Below are 18146 nucleotides of genomic sequence, written 5' to 3' on the forward strand. Positions count from 1 at the left end.
CGTAAGGATACACGATTTATGTGTGTGAGCCTTTATGCTTCTAGGAGACTTTTCTGGCTATCTCTCTGCCCCTCCACCTGGTCTCTCATTGGTACCCTCCTTTCCCAACTCCTCAGGTCCCAGAGGAGGAGGTGAATTCCACGATCAGCTCTTCCCCCCAGAGTTGGTGCTTTTTTACCTCACTCACAGGCAGGATGGATCTGCATCCAAGACAGTCTGGTAAATCCTCCTTCAAATCAGGTGGCATGCGATGTTCCCACAACTCTGGAGAGTTGGCAATCAGTGTGGTACCAACCCTGACTTCTTAATGGTCCCTGAGTATTCCGCGGAGCACCCCCTCCTCTATAGAAAAGACCACAACAATGAACCCCAATGAGTCTTGGGCTCTCATCTTTCTACGAGGATGTGTATTCCAAGTCGGCTTTCTTGGAACGGGTTTGGGTTGGTTCCCCTTTGATGTGTCCTGACCAGTCAACTCTTCACACCTGGCCATTGTCTGCAGTGATCTTCTGCTCAGCAGAACGGTCTCCAGGTGGAGGGCCCACCACAGAAGTACAAAGAAGTGTGAGTAGGCTGCACCCAGCTATGTATGACCCCTTCTCACAGAGAGCAGGAAGAGAGACAAGAATCTGTGCTCCCTCAAAGGACTCCTTTACCTAGCAATAGATACTGCATGACAAACCATCCACCTACCAGCAGATGCAATCAGAGTCATTTACAGCCCAATGTATTGTGAAGGGATCGGTCTCTTCTAAAGAAAGCCTGTCTCCTCTTTCCTCACTATAGCATCTGGTGTCTTCCCACTCCCACCTCAACCCTCCCCAATCTAGGAGATGCCATTGTTACACATATGCAGTCTGAGGGAAAGTAGCCTCTCTTCCATCTTGTACTCTGTTCCAGGCCATGTGCTTCCAAAATGGAACCCGCCAGCTTGAATCACTTGTACACGGCCACTATCAATCCCAGCACATACATGTACCAGGCATGAGTTGTAGGCGTTCAGGATTTGTTTTCATCATGAGCTGCAGAACTTTAGATGAATGAGCCTGTAAGCATGCATTCATGTCTCAAAGGTTAAAAGGCCTGTCACTATAATTCTCCAACCAAGGTACGCTACCATCACTGCGCTCCACCCATAAAACCCATGGAAGTGATGGTAGTCCTTTGTCACTATAAGGGCACTCCTGGTGCTCCCCTCGCAGTTGAAGACAATATCCAGAACCTATCAACGGCAATGACCAGGTCTAGGTTAACATGTGCACACAGGATTAGTGTGTGGCAGGACAAAAAAAAAACAAGATCACAGATACATGCACCACGTACACGCAGAGCAGAGGACTCAACTGTACATCGTGCAGGGGACATTCCCGGCCCAACCTGACACATAATGAGAACAATACCAAAACTTTCAGTGGGCTTTGGGGCAGCACATTTCTTACAGTAGTTTGCACTTTTGCCAGTCTCATTTGCAACGTTCTTTGATGCCTTTACTCTTCTTGTGTTTTTCCCTTCCCTAGAGAATGTTTTTTTTTTACTATCATTTGCTTGTATACTGTGTATCTTTCAGTTGCTCAAATTCATGGAACTATTACTTTCTCTTTCCCAACTCTATAGGAGTGGATGTGTTTTAAGCTCTCTCCCTTGTGTGATGCTTTCCCCTCAAATCCGTAACACCTACGCACTTCTTGTTGCTGCCTCCTCCCCCTCATCCCCAGCTCATCTGTTGCTTCCCTTTCTACTCCCTGTCTGGCATCTTTTGGTGTTCATGTTTCTTTATCCCCTCGCCACCACAAGCTCCTGGATTGATCCCCAACTCCCATTCCCTGTTGCTCCCCTCCACCATTGACTTCTGCCTCGCCACTCACATCTTGGACTTTTTTTTACCCTTTTTGAGGTCGACCCTAGCAGCAGCACGCATGCACTGCTCGCTCTGCAAGACTGCTGTAGTAGAGTATGGGAGAAAAGCCACACCCACTCTCCTCTCTTATTTTTCATTGGCTTGTGTCATTGTCTTTTGTAAATGCTGCATTCGGTTTCATTAATAGGCTTGTTAGTCCCTCCTTAGTATTGCCTTGTCTTAATTTGTACCCTCCAAAGGGGATATCACTAGTCTAGAATGGCATGCCCACTTCTCTGGACTATACTCATGTCAGGATCCCTCGGATAACCAGCAGATCACGGAGAGTGTATACCATCCCCACTCTGCCGATAATGCCATATCTTTTAACATCACCGAAATTGTAGAAGCAATTAATCGTATCGTTCCTGCCAAAGCAGCAGGACCGGATGGCATTCCAGGGGATTTACTGCGATTAGATCCAGTTAGATGGGCTAATTACATCCTGCTTTTGCTCAATTCAATTGTAAAGGGCGCACCGGTCCCAGACTCCTGGAAAGGAGCCGAAGTAGTTCCTATATACAAAAAAGGGGATAGGGAGGACCCTGCCAACTACAGGCCTATTAGCCTGATTGATGTTATCCAAAAGGTGGTTGGCAGGGTTCTCCTACACAGGATTCAGGACTGGATAGATGATGGCAACATCATCTCCCAATATCAAGCAGGGTTCAGAAGGAACACTGGGACTATTGACCAGGTGTTCCACTTGCTCCTTATTTACTGGAAAGTGGTAGCGATTGGTAGGGGCAGTTTATATCTTGCCTTCATCGACCTTAAGACCGTGTTTGACTTGGTACCCAGGGGGAATTTGTGGGCAGTTTTGGCAGAAATGGGCACCCCGTCACAAATTTTGAACCTACTGATTTCCCTACACGAGGATAATTATGCTCGTGTAAAATGGGGTGCCCAGGGCCAAGTTACCGATAGGATCATCGTCAGTAAGGGGGTCCGCCAAGGGTGCGTCATGGCTCCCACCCTATTCTCATTGTATGTGAATGGGGTGGTTGACTTTTTGGGGAAAGATCCTGCTGACGCACCCACTTTGGCTGGTGAAAAAATCGCGACCCTCCTATTTGTCGATGACACATTGCTCATCTCCAAAACTCCAGCTGGTCTCCAGAAGTTGTTAGACCGATTCCATCTTTTTTGCACAAACCGTGGTTTGAAGATAAACACTGCAAAAACGAAGTTTATGGCCTTTAATTCTTGTAAACACCTTAGAACTAGCCTCACTCTAGATGGAACCCAGCTAGAGAGAGTCAAAACCTTCGACTATTTGGGGGTTAGACTCTCTGACAAGATGAATTGGAGATTTCATCTGGACAAAATGCTTTTAAATCATAAGCGAGTGGCAGGAGCTATCAGGAAAGCACAAAGCCTATCACTAAGCAAACCGGTCGCTCCTGCCCTGGCAGTCTATGAGAGCAAAGCAGTGAGCTCGGCCCAATATGGTTCGGAGCTCTGGGGCTTTGACAATACAGATGATATTTCTAAATCCGAACATAAATTCTATAGAGAGCTAGTTTCACTCCCCATCAGCACCCCCCTGAAACCAGACTAGGTTCCCTACCCTTAAACTCGTTCATAGCTAAATGGAATACATCAAAATCCCCCTCGCAATCATGCCCATGCTGCCCTGCCCCAGAGGAAAGTATTGACCATTTCCTTTTTGCCTGCCCCGCATATAAATTGGCAAGGGCCAGATGGTTAAAACTAGTTTGCAGAAACCTTGGGACAATCAAGCATCTAGTCGCCCTCAGAATTTTAAAAACAGACGGTACTCCATCGCTGGTCTGTGGGGTGGCCGAGTTCTTAGGCTGTGCATGGAATAAACGCCAAAACAAAATCATTAAAAAAAAAGTTCTGTGAAGTGATTTTGTTTGACTCCTAAACTGGAATTATTAGTATGTGCTGTTTTACTACTTTGTGATGCAATGCTTACAGATGAAGCAATCTGTCTAATAATTTTTAAACTTACACTTAATTTCTTTTTCTTCGATACAATTGTTGTGTTTTATGTTCAAAGATGCAGAATTAATCTTTTTTGAAATTACATCTAATGAACAAATTAATTTAAAAAAAATTTAATTCTTAAATTTTATACTAATGGCAACAAGAAGGAGAATGACCTGCTTATATCTAAATGCTTTGCTATTCAACAAGCCAGATGAATGTATGTAGCTATCTCATGTATTGCCCATTAGGATTTACGATAGCACAATGCACTTTATATTTTTTACATGATGCAGGTTTTGTTGCCTATTATGTCCAGTGCATTACACCGGGGCATTTAATAATATCCTGCACTGCCCACATTTATTTTAGACTATGTAGTTACCTTATGCATTCTTCACAGGGACATATGATAGCACAACGCACTTCCTGTATATATAGGGTACCCTGACTAATTTGCACTGTACCCCATATTGGGATATGCACTAGCACTTTTTGTATATAAAAGTTATAGGCTATTTTGCATATTAGCACTATATATCATGCAAACCTGTACTGTATTTTGCTCTATTTCATTGAGTATGATTTTATGCTGTTTCAAATCCGCCTTTATATTTGCCTTCTCTTTTTAAATTGTGATGGTTGTCTTGTTTTTAGAATGTTTTTATGGTGGTATATTTTGCACCGAATAAAGCTTGCTTTGACTTGACTTGTAGTAGAGTATGGGAGAAGAGCCACACCCACTCCCCTCCCTTATTTTTTATTGGCTTGTGTCATTGTCTTTCGTAAATGCTGCCTTCAGATTCATTAATAGGCTTGTTAGTCCCTCCTTAGTACAGCCTTGTCTTAATTTGTACCCTCCAAAGGGGACTGGCCCCTTTACTTCAGCTGTTTCACGGTACCTGTTATTTAGTCTGTAAGCACTATTTACTTTACTGAGTTTCTCTTACTGCAGGCCGGACATGCGTTTCTTCAGCTGAAACTGCCACCACCACCACCAATACCACTACCACCACCAGTATCACACCACCACCAATAGCACCACCAATACCACCACCACGAACAACACCACCACCAATACCACCACCACCAATACTACCTCCACCACATCCGCCGCCACCAATACCACCACCAATACCACCAACACCACCAACAATACCACCACAAATACCACCACCAGCACCAATACAACCACCACCAATACCCCCACCAATATCACCACCACTAATACCACCGCCAATACCAATGCCAATGCCACCACCAATACCACCACCACCAATACCGATACCACCACCAATACCACCACCATCAATATCACAAGCACCAATACCACCACCACCAATACCACCACCAATACAACCACTAATACCACCACCATCACCACCAATACCACCACCGGCAATACCACCACCACCAATACAACCACTAATACCACCACCACCAATACCACCATCACCACCAATACCACCACCAGCAATACCACCATCAACAATACCACCACCAATACCACCACTAATACCACCACCACCACCACCAATACCACCACCTCTACTACCACCACCACCAATACCACCACCACCACCACTAATACCACCACAACCAATACCACCACCAATACTACCACCACCAATACCATCACTAATACCACCACTGCCAATACCACCACCCTCACCAATACCACCACCACCAATACCACCACCACCAATACCACCACCAATACTACCACCAATACTACCACCCCACCAATACCACCACCACCAATACCACCAATACCTCCACCACCACTAATACCACCAACACCACCACCAATACCACCACCAGCACCAATACAACCACCACCAATACCCCCACCAATACCACCACCACTAATACCACCGCCAATACCAATGCCAATGCCACCACCAATACCACCACCACCAATACCAATACCACCACCACTAATATCACCACCACCAATACCGCCACCATCAATATCACAACCACCAATACCACCACCACCAATACCACCACCATCAATATCACAACCACCAATACCACAACCACCAATACCACCACCAATACAACCACTAATACCACCATCACCACCAATACCACCACCAGCAATACCACCACCACCAATACAACCACTAATACCACCACCACCAATACCACCATCACCACCAATACCACCACCAGCAATACCACCATCAACAATACCACCACCAATACCACCACTAATGCCACCACCAATACCACCACCACCACCACCAATACCACCACCTCTACTACCACAATACCACCACCACCACCACCACTAATACCACCACCACCAATACCACCACCAATACCACCACCACCAATACCACCACCACCAATACTACCACCACCAATACCACCACTAATACCACCACTGCCAATACCACCACCTTCACCAATACCACCACCAATACTACCACCAATACTACCACCAACACCAATACCACCACCACCAAGATCACCACCACCAATACCACCAATACCACCACCACTACCTATACCACCACCACCAATTCCACCTCCACCAATCCCACCACCAATACCGCCATCACCAATACCTCCACCAACAATCCCACCACCAATAACACCACCAATACCCAACCACCAATCCCACCACCACCACTAATTCCTCCAATACCCTCCACCATTGACTTCTGCCTCGCCACTCACATCTTGGACTTTTTTTTTTACCCTTTTTTAGGTCGAGCCGAGCGGCAGCACGCGTGCACTGCTCGCTCTGCAAGACTGCTGTAGTAGAGTATGGGAGAAAAGCCACACCCACTCTCCTCCCTTATTTTTCATTGGCTTGTGTCATTGTCTTTTGTAAGTGCTGCATTCGGTTTCATTAATAGGCTTGTTAGTCCATCCTTAGTATGGCCTTGTCTTAATTTGTACTCTCCAAAGGGGACTGGCCCCTTTACTTTGGCTGTTTCACGGGACCTGTTATTTAGTCTGTAAGCACTATTTACTTTATTGAGTTTCTCTTACTGCAGGCTGTACATGCATTGCTTCAGCTGAAACTGCTTGTGTTTTTTATAAGCAGCAAGGCTGCCCTGTAACAGGGGCGCCTGCTTTCAATCACTTTAACCCGGTATTATCTCACGTCTGTTTCAACACCCCCCCCCGCCCCCAAGTAAAATGGATTTAGAAATGATTAGTGAATTAAGTCATGTGAATTCCAGGAGGCACATAATCCTGTGCTAATGGGCTGAAGCTGACATCAGCACATCTATGTTACATGTCATCTGTACCACCACCTCCACCAATACCACCACCACCAATACCACCACCAATACCACCACCACCAATACCACCACCAATACCACCACCACCACGAACAACACCACCACCACCAATACCACCTCTACCATGTACGCCACCACCAATACCACCACCAATACCACCAACACCACCACCAATACCACCACCACCAATACCACCAATACCCCCACCAATACCACCACCACTAATACCACCACCACCGCCAATACCACTGCCAATGCCACCACCAATACCACCACCACCAATACCACCACCACCAATACCACCACCACCAATACCACCACCAATACAACCACTAATACCACCACCACCAATACCACCATCACCACCAATACCACCATCACCACCAATACCACCACCACCAATACCACCACCAATACAACCACTAATACCACCACCACCAATACCACCATCACCACCAATACCACCACCAGCAATACCACCTGCAACAATACCACCAACAATATCACCACTAATGCCACCACCAATACCACCACCAACACCACCATCACCATCAATACCACCACCTCTACTACCACCAATACCACCACCAATACCACCACCACCACCACTAATACCACCACAACCAATACAATCACCAATACCACCACCACCAATACCACCACCACCAATACCACCACCAATACCACCACTAAAACCACCACTGCCAATACCACCACCCCCACCAATACCATCCCCACCAATACCACCACCACCAATACCACCACCAATACTACCACCAATACTACCACCACCACCAATCCTACCACCACTACCTATACCACCACCAATCCCACCACCACCAATCCCACCACCACCACCAATACCACCATCACCAATACCACCACCAATACCTCCACCACCAATACCACCACCAATACCACCACCAATACCCAGCCACCAATCCCACCACCACCAATTATTCCACCAATACCACCACCACTAATACCACCACCACCACCAATACCACTGCCAATGCCACCACCAATACCACCACCAATACCAATACCACCACCAATACCACCACTAATATCACCACCACCAATACCACCACCATCAATATCACAACCACCAATACCACCACCAATACAACTATCACCACCAATACCACCACCAGCAATACCACCACCAACAATACCATCACCAATACCACCACCAATACCACCACAAATGCCACCACCAATACCACCACCAATATCACCACCACCAATGCCACCACCACCACCAATACCACCAACACCACCACCGCCATCAATACCACCACCTCAACTACCACCATCACCAATACCAGCACCACCAATACCACAACTACCAATACCACCACCAATACCACCACCAATACCACCACTAATACCACAACCCCCACCAATACCACCACCACCAATACCACCACCAATACTACCACCACCACCAATTCTACCACCACCACCACCAATACCACCACCAACACCAATACCAGCACTAATACCATCACCACCACCAATACCACCACCAATACCAACACAACCACCGCTACCAATACCATCACCACCACCAATACCACCACTACCACCAATACCACCACCACCAATACCACCACCACCACCAATACCACCATCAACAATACCACCACCAATACCACCACCAACAATACCCCACCACCACCACTAATACCACCAATACCACCACCAATACCACTGCCAATGCCACCACCAATACCACCACCACCAATACGAATACGAATACCACCACCACCAATACCACCACCACCAATACCACCACCAATACAACCACTAATACCACCAATACCACCATCAACACCAATACCACCACTAGCAATATCACCACCAACAATACCACCACCAATACCACCACCAATACCACCACTAATTCCACCACCAATACCACCACCAATGCCACCACCACCACCAACACCACCACCACCATCAATACCACCACCTCTACTACCACCAATACCACCACCACCAATACCAGCACCACCAATACCACCACAACCACAATACCACCACCAATACCAATACCACCACCAATACCACCACTAATATCACCACCACCAATACCACCACCATCAATATCACAACCACCAATACCACCACCAATACAACTATCACCACCAATACCACCACCAGCAATATCACCACCAACAATACCATCACCAATACCACCACCAATACCACCACAAATGCCACCACCAATACCACCACCAATACCACCACCAATATCACCACCACCAATGCCACCACCACCACCAATACCACCAACACCACCGCCGCCATCAATACCACCACCTCAACTACCACCATCACCAATACCAGCACCACCAATACCACAACTACCAATACCACCACCAATACCACCACCAATACCACCACTAATACCACAACCCCCACCAATACCACCACCACCAATACCACCACCAATACTACCACCACCACCAATTCTACCACCACCACCACCAATACCACCACCAACACCAATACCAGCACTAATACCATCACCACCACCAATACCACCACCAATACCAACACAACCACCGCTACCAATACCATCACCACCACCAATACCACCACTACCACCAATACCACCACCACCAATACCACCACCACCACCAATACCACCATCAACAATACCACCACCAATACCACCACCACCAATACCCCACCACCACCACTAATACCACCAATACCACACCAATACCACTGCCAATGCCACCACCAATATCACCACCACCAATACGAATATGAATACCACCACAAATACCACCACCACCAATACCACCACCACCAATACCACCACCAATACAACCACTAATACCACCACTACCAATACCACCATCAACACCAATACCACCACTAGCAATATCACCACCAACAATACCACCACCAATACCACCACCAATACCACCACTAATTCCACCACCAATACCACCACCATTACCACTACCGCCACCAATATCACCACCACCAATGCCACCACCACCACCAACACCACCAACACCACCACCACCATCAATACCACCACCTCTACTACCACCAATACCACCACCACCAATACCAGCACCACCAATACCACCACAACCACAATACCACCACCAATACCGCCACCAATACCACCACCACCAATACTACCACCACCAATACCACCACTCATACCACCAGTGCCAATACCACCAACCCCACAATACCACCACCACCAATACTACCACCACCACCAATACCACCATCACCACTAATTCCACCACCACCAATACCACCTCACCATTACACCACCAATACCAACACCACCACCAATATCACCACCACCAATACCACCACCACCAATACCGCCACCAATACCACCACCACCAATACTACCACCACCAATACCACCACTCATACCACCAGTGCCAATACCACCAACCCCACAATACCACCACCACCAATACTACCACCACCACCAATACCACCATCACCACTAATACCACCACCACCAATACCACCTCACCATTACACCACCAATACCAACACCACCACCAATATCACCACCACCAATACCACCACCACCAATACCACCACCAATACCATCACCTAACAATACCTCCACCACCAATACCTCCACCACCAATACCACCACAGCCAATCCCACCACCACCACTAATACCACCACCGCCTATACCACCACCAATCCCAATACCACCACCACTAATACCAGTACCACCACCACCAATACCAGTACCACCACCACTAATACCAATACCACCACCACCAATACCACCACCACCAATACCACCACCAATACCAATACCACCAATACCAATACCACCACCACCGATATCAACACCACCAATACCAATACCACCTCAGCACCTCTCGCTCACTAGTAATAGTAGGGGCACTGTACAAGGCCAGAGCTGCAGCCGAAATCATCCCTCCCTTCCTCCCTCCCTCCATGCCTGCCATAAAGCACAGTCCGCCCTGCACCATGAGGTGAAGCCAGGGCCCTACTACAGCTGGAGTGTTTTTTATTAGGCCACAGATAGCAATGACATTACGCAAAGCCCCACTGCACACTCAAAGCACGGATACGGTAGGAAATTACCCCCCCCCCCCCCCGCTCTACCTCCTGAGCCACGACAGTGTAATCACAGAGCAAAAGGTGTTGGAGCACTTTGTTAGTGTTTATAGATCGGATCATATGTAACTCTCAATTCACACTTTGTGTCTGTGTAATTTACAACACTTACACATATTCTTCACTGCAATATTTATCACTACTTTGAAGACTTCGCAGGCCGGTCTCTTCCTCTGATATTTACAATCTAACAAGCGATCGAGAAGGCCCTTTATTGCAATGCAATAGGTCGCGCATTTGCAAGAGTTTTAGCTATTAGTATTGTAAATGACAATGACTTTTATTTATGTTTTAAAACCCAAAACATAAATAAAAGGCATTGTCATTTGCAATACCAGTAGCTCAAACTCGTGTGAACGCGAGAACTATTGCATTGTAAATGCTTGTTTTGTTTGGGATGAGTTGGAAGCTGAAAATTTGCTGGTTTTACAAAATGCGCTTTTATGTATATTTAAATGCATCTCTTTTTAGGTCGAGCTTTCGAGACCTCTTGTATATACTTAAGTATATACTTATATGTGTATGTACTTTGTGGGCTCTGGAGATCAGCCCTAGGACTTGTCTGCTTCCGCTTAGGGACTTTTTTTCTGTTCAGCTGTCTCTATTTAACTGTCTTGACAGAAAACAACCAGAAGAGGTCAGTAAAATACCAGAATTGCTTTCTGCTGAGGGACTTTCTTTTAAAAAAAAAAAATTCTGGCACCTGCCTCTATTTAACTTTCTTGATAGAAAACGGCCAGCAGAGGTCAGTAAAATACCACAATCACTTTAGCATTTGTAGATTCCAGTCCATAGAAATTGTCTTCCACGATCACCTGTAGACAATAATATTTTTTTCAAATTTTGTGTTTTTTGTGATATGATCACCGAAGGCCCTGGTTTTATATTAAAAACAGAGCTTTGGACTATACCAATTCCCCCTGAAAGGCAATATTTCTCTCCATGTGTTCCCATACCTGGCGCGTCACAAAATCTGGTGCTTACTTTCCCTCCATGTTAAAGAACAGTAGATGTTTCAGCACCCAGTCTAATGTGCTGCATAGCTAAATACATATAAGGTCCCAAAGACAAGACTGATGGCAATGCAAATGCTTGTTTAATTTACTGCTTCAAAACTGACGTCTGTCATCTTGGAATAGTAAATCAAAAATAAATACAATGGCAGTGTGTCATTATACCACATCACTGTGTTAATTTTTCTTTTTTTGCTGATGCAGCACAGAATTGGCAAACAGCATTACAATACCAATAGGTCTGCAATGGCAACCAAAAGGTGAGGCCTATTGGCTTTTGCCAATGGTTGCTTTTTGTTGGTTTGCAGGTTTATATCCTCGCATGTAAGCATTTCACAAACCTCTTCCTCCATCACGTCTGGAAAGTTGTTAGTGCGGCAGGTTTCCAGAAGTAACCAGGAAATGTTTTGTGAATTCCTGAATTTAGTAAATCCCAAGATTTATGAATTCCTGAGATTGTAAACATCAGATGCAGATTTATGATTTCTCTAAGAATTAGGCCCTATGTTTTCTCAGTTTTGTTTACACATGCCAATCCCTTTATTAAGCATGTGCTAGAACAGCGATGTGGTCGTTCTCACGAATCTCTTAATTATGACCTGTCTAGTTTACTTCCTCCACACGTTTAAATTATATTTTTTTATATTTATCGCATTCAGTAAACTATTTTTTCTTTTTCATTGAGCACTCTGTGGTAGCACATGGGTATAACCGGAAACATTGGGGCAGATTTACAAGCCCCTTGCCCCACTTTTGCGTCACTTTTAACATGGAAAAAGTGACGCAAAAGTGGCGCAAGGGCCTTGTAAATCTGCCCCATTGTGTGGAACGAAGTCCAATATATACACGACTCAAAATTACCCTCTTTAGATCACCTTTGGGCCTCTAAAGTCGCCTCTGATTGCACAAAGATTTGGTCGGCGTTGCAGTGAGTGGGGATGGACCCCCCTACCTAGTTCATACTTAGTTACCCCTGTAGCAAAGCTTACCTGATGTGATTTTGTCCACAATGAAACGAGGCTGTTGTTTAAATGCGGGTGAAAATGGGGTGAAATGCGAGGAGAGGCCTCTCCTGTCAGTTCGGTGTATGAACTCAATGGTTTCAAAAACGGGTTTATCTGATATGATGTCAGGTGTATATACTGTGCCCAATATATGCACACTCGATGTGTTGGAGGTGCACTCTCTGTGTCACCTGAAGTGGTACCCAGGCCCATCCGTGGGATGAACACTGCTTGCTACAGATGCCACACTGTGAGTCCCAGCAGTGAGATGCTCGTACTTTCAACTCCAGCTCTGCAGGTGGACAGTGTGGGGTGCAGGCCAGGGAAGAACACGCTGCCCGGCCCTGTCACGGACATGCACAGTTCAGAATGTTCACCCAGTGTGGCGGTCCCAACCCTGTAGATGCTCGCAGTGTACCCTGCAGATGCCACACCTTCAGTCCTAGTTGTGAAGGTCGCAAACTGTGGGCTAGGGTCCATAGGTCTCGAATACAGCCCAGGGGAGCACACTTAGGGGCATATCAACAAGGGCTTTATCTCTGCTTTTTTAGCTTTAAAAGCCAAAAAAGGAGAGATAAAACTAGCGCCCTATCAACAACATGGTGTTAACATGCAAATTTGCATGTTAGCACCCTTTTACTCTACGCTTCCCCTTGCATCTCTAATGAGATGCAAAGGGGGCGTTCCAGAGTAAAATAATAGGAGAAATGTCGCTAAGCGACATCTCTATTATCAAGAATGTCGCTAACCCTGTTAGAGACAAAAAAAGCAGCGCTAACTGCGGTTAACGCTGCTTTTTTACGTCTGCTATTTTTCTGATTTAGCCATGATATCCTATGGAAGGAGGATATCATGGCTAAGTTTGCCTGTCCCTATCAACAAGGTAACGTGAGATTATCGCTGAGTTTCCAGCGATAATCTCACGTTAGCCTGTTAGCGTGAGGATTTTTATCGCTATTGAGATAAGCGTTGCTAATAGCACGCTATCTCAGCGATAAAAATTCACGCTAGCCGGCGATAATTATCCGAGCGCTAAGTGCGCTTAGAGATAATTATCGCCGGTTGTTGTTGATATGCCCCCAAGTGACTGAGCCATGGATACGACGAGAGTTTTTTTTTCAGATGAACACTTTGATCGGTTTGGTGAACTGGAAGAATTTTAGGAAGTACTTAGAGGTGGAGATTAATAAGTTTGACAACTGCGTTGATTTGGGGTATGTCAACTCAACTAAAACTGACTACATAGCCTGAAAGAGTCAGGTGCACAAACTGTGCCCTGGAGATGCACACTCACTGCACTGAAGGGGAGGGGATGTGGTCCGTCGGCTAGACTGCCGACTTTGGTGCTGAAAACCAGGGTTCGAGCCTCGGGGTAGCGTCCATAGCCTGTGATTCTGGGCAAATCACGTAGGGGCATATTATCAAGACCGCTTTAGCGGCAGAAAACTGCCGCTAAAACGGCGATAATGGGCTTGATAATATGCTCTATGGAATTCCAATTGAAGCCCATGTTAGATGTGAAGGACATAATATGCCCCCTAATCTCCCCGTGCCTGAATGTGTAATGTAAATAAGGTGCTCCTGTAAAGCGCTCCAATACCTTCGGGTCGAGTTCGCGCTATACAAATATGCAAAAAAAAAAAAAGGTGCACGTGCTATGCCACCCGAGGAGCAGCGCAGACTCACTCTTGGCGTGTAGACTCTGCGAGACATTAACGGAGATGTTGTGACTCCTAGAGGTGCAAAGACTCTGGGTGCCATCCCGGGAAGCACACCACGTGGGCTCTAGAGTGGCAAGGTGGGTCTCAGAAGCAAACACCCAAGATACCTTTGAGGTGCATACGGGTGCCCTGATGGGTCATGCACTGTGCCCTGGTGGTGCACATGATGCGAGTCTCAGCTTTGAAGTTTAACATACTCAGCCCCGGGTTTACATTAACTATACCTTAACAGAGCACACTTGGCGCTACAAATGCAGGGCCGGCTTTAGTATTGGTGGTGCCCTGTGCGACAATGTTTGTTGGTGCCCCCCAATGACCACCTCGCCACAGATTCCTCACTACCACCATTTGACAATGGCCCCCAAGTTTCCATAGCCACTGTCTCTTAGATTAATTTAGTTGTATAGGGCCACTCATACCAGCTTAAGGTGTCAGAATACTTTACATCACACATACATTGCATGGAGACAATCAATCATCAGTGTGTAAATCAGTGTATAGGAAATGTTACATAAGACAGAGGACACAAAGGTGTAGGAGTCACATGTCATCCATACAGGCAGGCAGTATAGTTTAAGAGCCCTTGGTCTGGAAAAGCGCAAATTCAGAATTTAAAAAGTAACACCATTGTTAGGGGTTTTCTTTAGTATTAAGAATTGATTTCTACCCAAATTAACCCATTTTGCAATATCAGAATAAAGAAAGACTAGTCAAACAAACCATGTAGCTCTAATATTTTCCTTGCAGTTTGCATGGAGCACTTTGATTAAAGTTAATAGCTCACTGCTCTGTATTAGGATTTCAGCTTATAAACTGCAAGCAGCAAAAGAATCTCTGACAAAAGCGATAACTTATTGACCTATTTATAGTATGTGCACTTTGTGATCTGAATGGGACACGTTTATTGCAGCAGGCATATTAATCCTCTGTGCTATAATGAAACTTCCACTACGAGACAAAGCTCCGGTCTCTCTCCAGGAAGAACAATAATCACCAGAATTATCTTGACATTTTTATTGATGCTTTACAATTGCTGGGACAAGGAAAGTGACCTCATGTGCTTTTAAAACAATAAACATGGCGCCCCCACCCCAAGTCAGCGCCCGGTGCGGTGGCACCGATCGCAAAGCCCCAGAGCCGGCCCTGCGCACAGGGCCTCAGCCCTGAGGATGCAGGTACTGTGGAGTGATGTGAACAGGGTAGCACAGATCATGGTTCCCAGTCCTGGAGTGGCATAGACTGTAGCCTCAGACCTGGATATGTGCACACTGTGGGTCTCAGACAGTCCAACCCACCCCAAGTGGGCTACTGACCCCTCAGGGCCTCACGTCGTCTACCATGCACCCTTGCCCCCTCACTCCTTAAGTAATGGGGACGCAGAACTTTCTGGTTGCTAAATGGTTTCAGTTTATTGACATCATAAATATGGATCATGAATCATCACAAATCAACGGTCATTAATATGATCCTGTTAGAAATGGGGGTCTCCAGTTGGCAATGGTTTGCACCTTTGTCCAAATAGGGACCCTTGCTTCTAGACAGGGTAAGGGGCTACACTTCTAAAATAACCCCTGCTCACCCCCTTGGTAGCTTGGCACGAGCAGACAGGCTTATCTCAGAGGCAGTGTGTAAAGCATTTGTGAACACATACAGTAATACAGTGAAAACACTACAAATGGACACCACACCAGTTTAGAAAAATAAGTAATCTCTACTAGACTTAACACAAGACCAAACAACAAAAATCCACAATACTGTAATAAAAATATGACTTTAAAATGGCAGATCTAGCTTAGTTCAATGTAGATGGTAAAAGCGACACTTTACTCTCAAAGTACCTTGGAAGCGTCACGCAAAACAAACAAAAGGGTCGCAGGGAAGGTGATGCGTCGGTTCCTTGCTTTGGGGGAGGTGATGTGTCGGTTCCTTACTGCAGCGCAGAGGAGGTGATGCGTCGGTTCCTTACCGGAGAGGAGGTGATGCGTCGGTTTCTTACTGTGATCCGGTGTGATGCGACAAGATGGCGCCTCGATGCGATGTGTCGATCCGGTGCAATGCAACAAAATGTCATCTTTGAAATGACACGCTTCTTTGGCGATGCGACGGCAACTGCCGCAGCGGCGACACGCTGCTCCTCGTTGTGTCACGCTTCCAGCTCCCAGCAACAAACAGTCTCTAGAGGTCCTAAACAGCTGCAGGCACCTCTCTATAGGTTAGAATTCCCAGCAAGGAAATTCAGGGGGAGCTGGTGGTGAAGTCTTTGTGTCCTTGAGACTTCAGACAGGAGGCAAGCTCAGTTCAAGCTCTTGGAAATCTTCCTCAAGTTGACAAAGCAAACAGCAAAATCCTTTTCTCCTTTGCTTGGCAACAAGTAAGCACTGCAGGCCAACCCCAGACAGCAAACATCACAGGGGCAGTAATCCTCCTTCAGCTTCTCCGGTTTCTTCTCCTTGGCAAATATTCCTCTTGATTTCCCAGAAGTAATATAAAGTTCTGGGGTCTGGGTCCACCTTTTTATACACACAAATCCTTTGTCTCTGAAGGAAGAGAGAGTCTGTACCAAGTCCAAACCAGTTCTGTCCTCCTGGGTGCAGCTTCCTGGCAGGAGGTGGAGACAGCATTGTTTGAGAGCAGACCTGGCCCAGGTAGCTGAAAGGAAATCTCCTCCCCATGCTCTCTATTCTATGCGGGCTCAGGTCAGTGAAAGGAAATCTCCGCCCCCTACTTACTATTCAATGCATGTCCGATTCAGCCCAGCCCTGACCCATCAGACCGCTGGAGCCAAGGCCCTCTCCAGCCTCCTGTCACTCACAAACCAGACATGGAGTACACAAACCTAGCAGAGGCAGGCTGGGTGGTTAGGCAAGAAAATACCTACTTTCTAAAATTGGTATTTTAAAACACAGAATGTAAAAATCACCCTCTCTAAAAGATGTATGTTAACATTCTGAATTCAGGCATACTAAACTCGAATTTCTACCCTGTTCCCTGGGTCAGTTAGGATTATACGATTTTATAATCAATCTGCCCATTCTGGTCTATGGAAACAGGTAGCCTTGCAATAGTGAAAAACGAAATTGGCTGTAATTCACTATCAGGACATGCCACACACATCAGGGCATGTCCTATCTTTTACATACAATGCACCCTG

Source organism: Triturus cristatus, chromosome 3_1 (assembly GCF_964204655.1).
Source record: "Triturus cristatus chromosome 3_1, aTriCri1.1, whole genome shotgun sequence".
Lineage (NCBI taxonomy): Eukaryota > Metazoa > Chordata > Amphibia > Caudata > Salamandridae > Triturus > Triturus cristatus.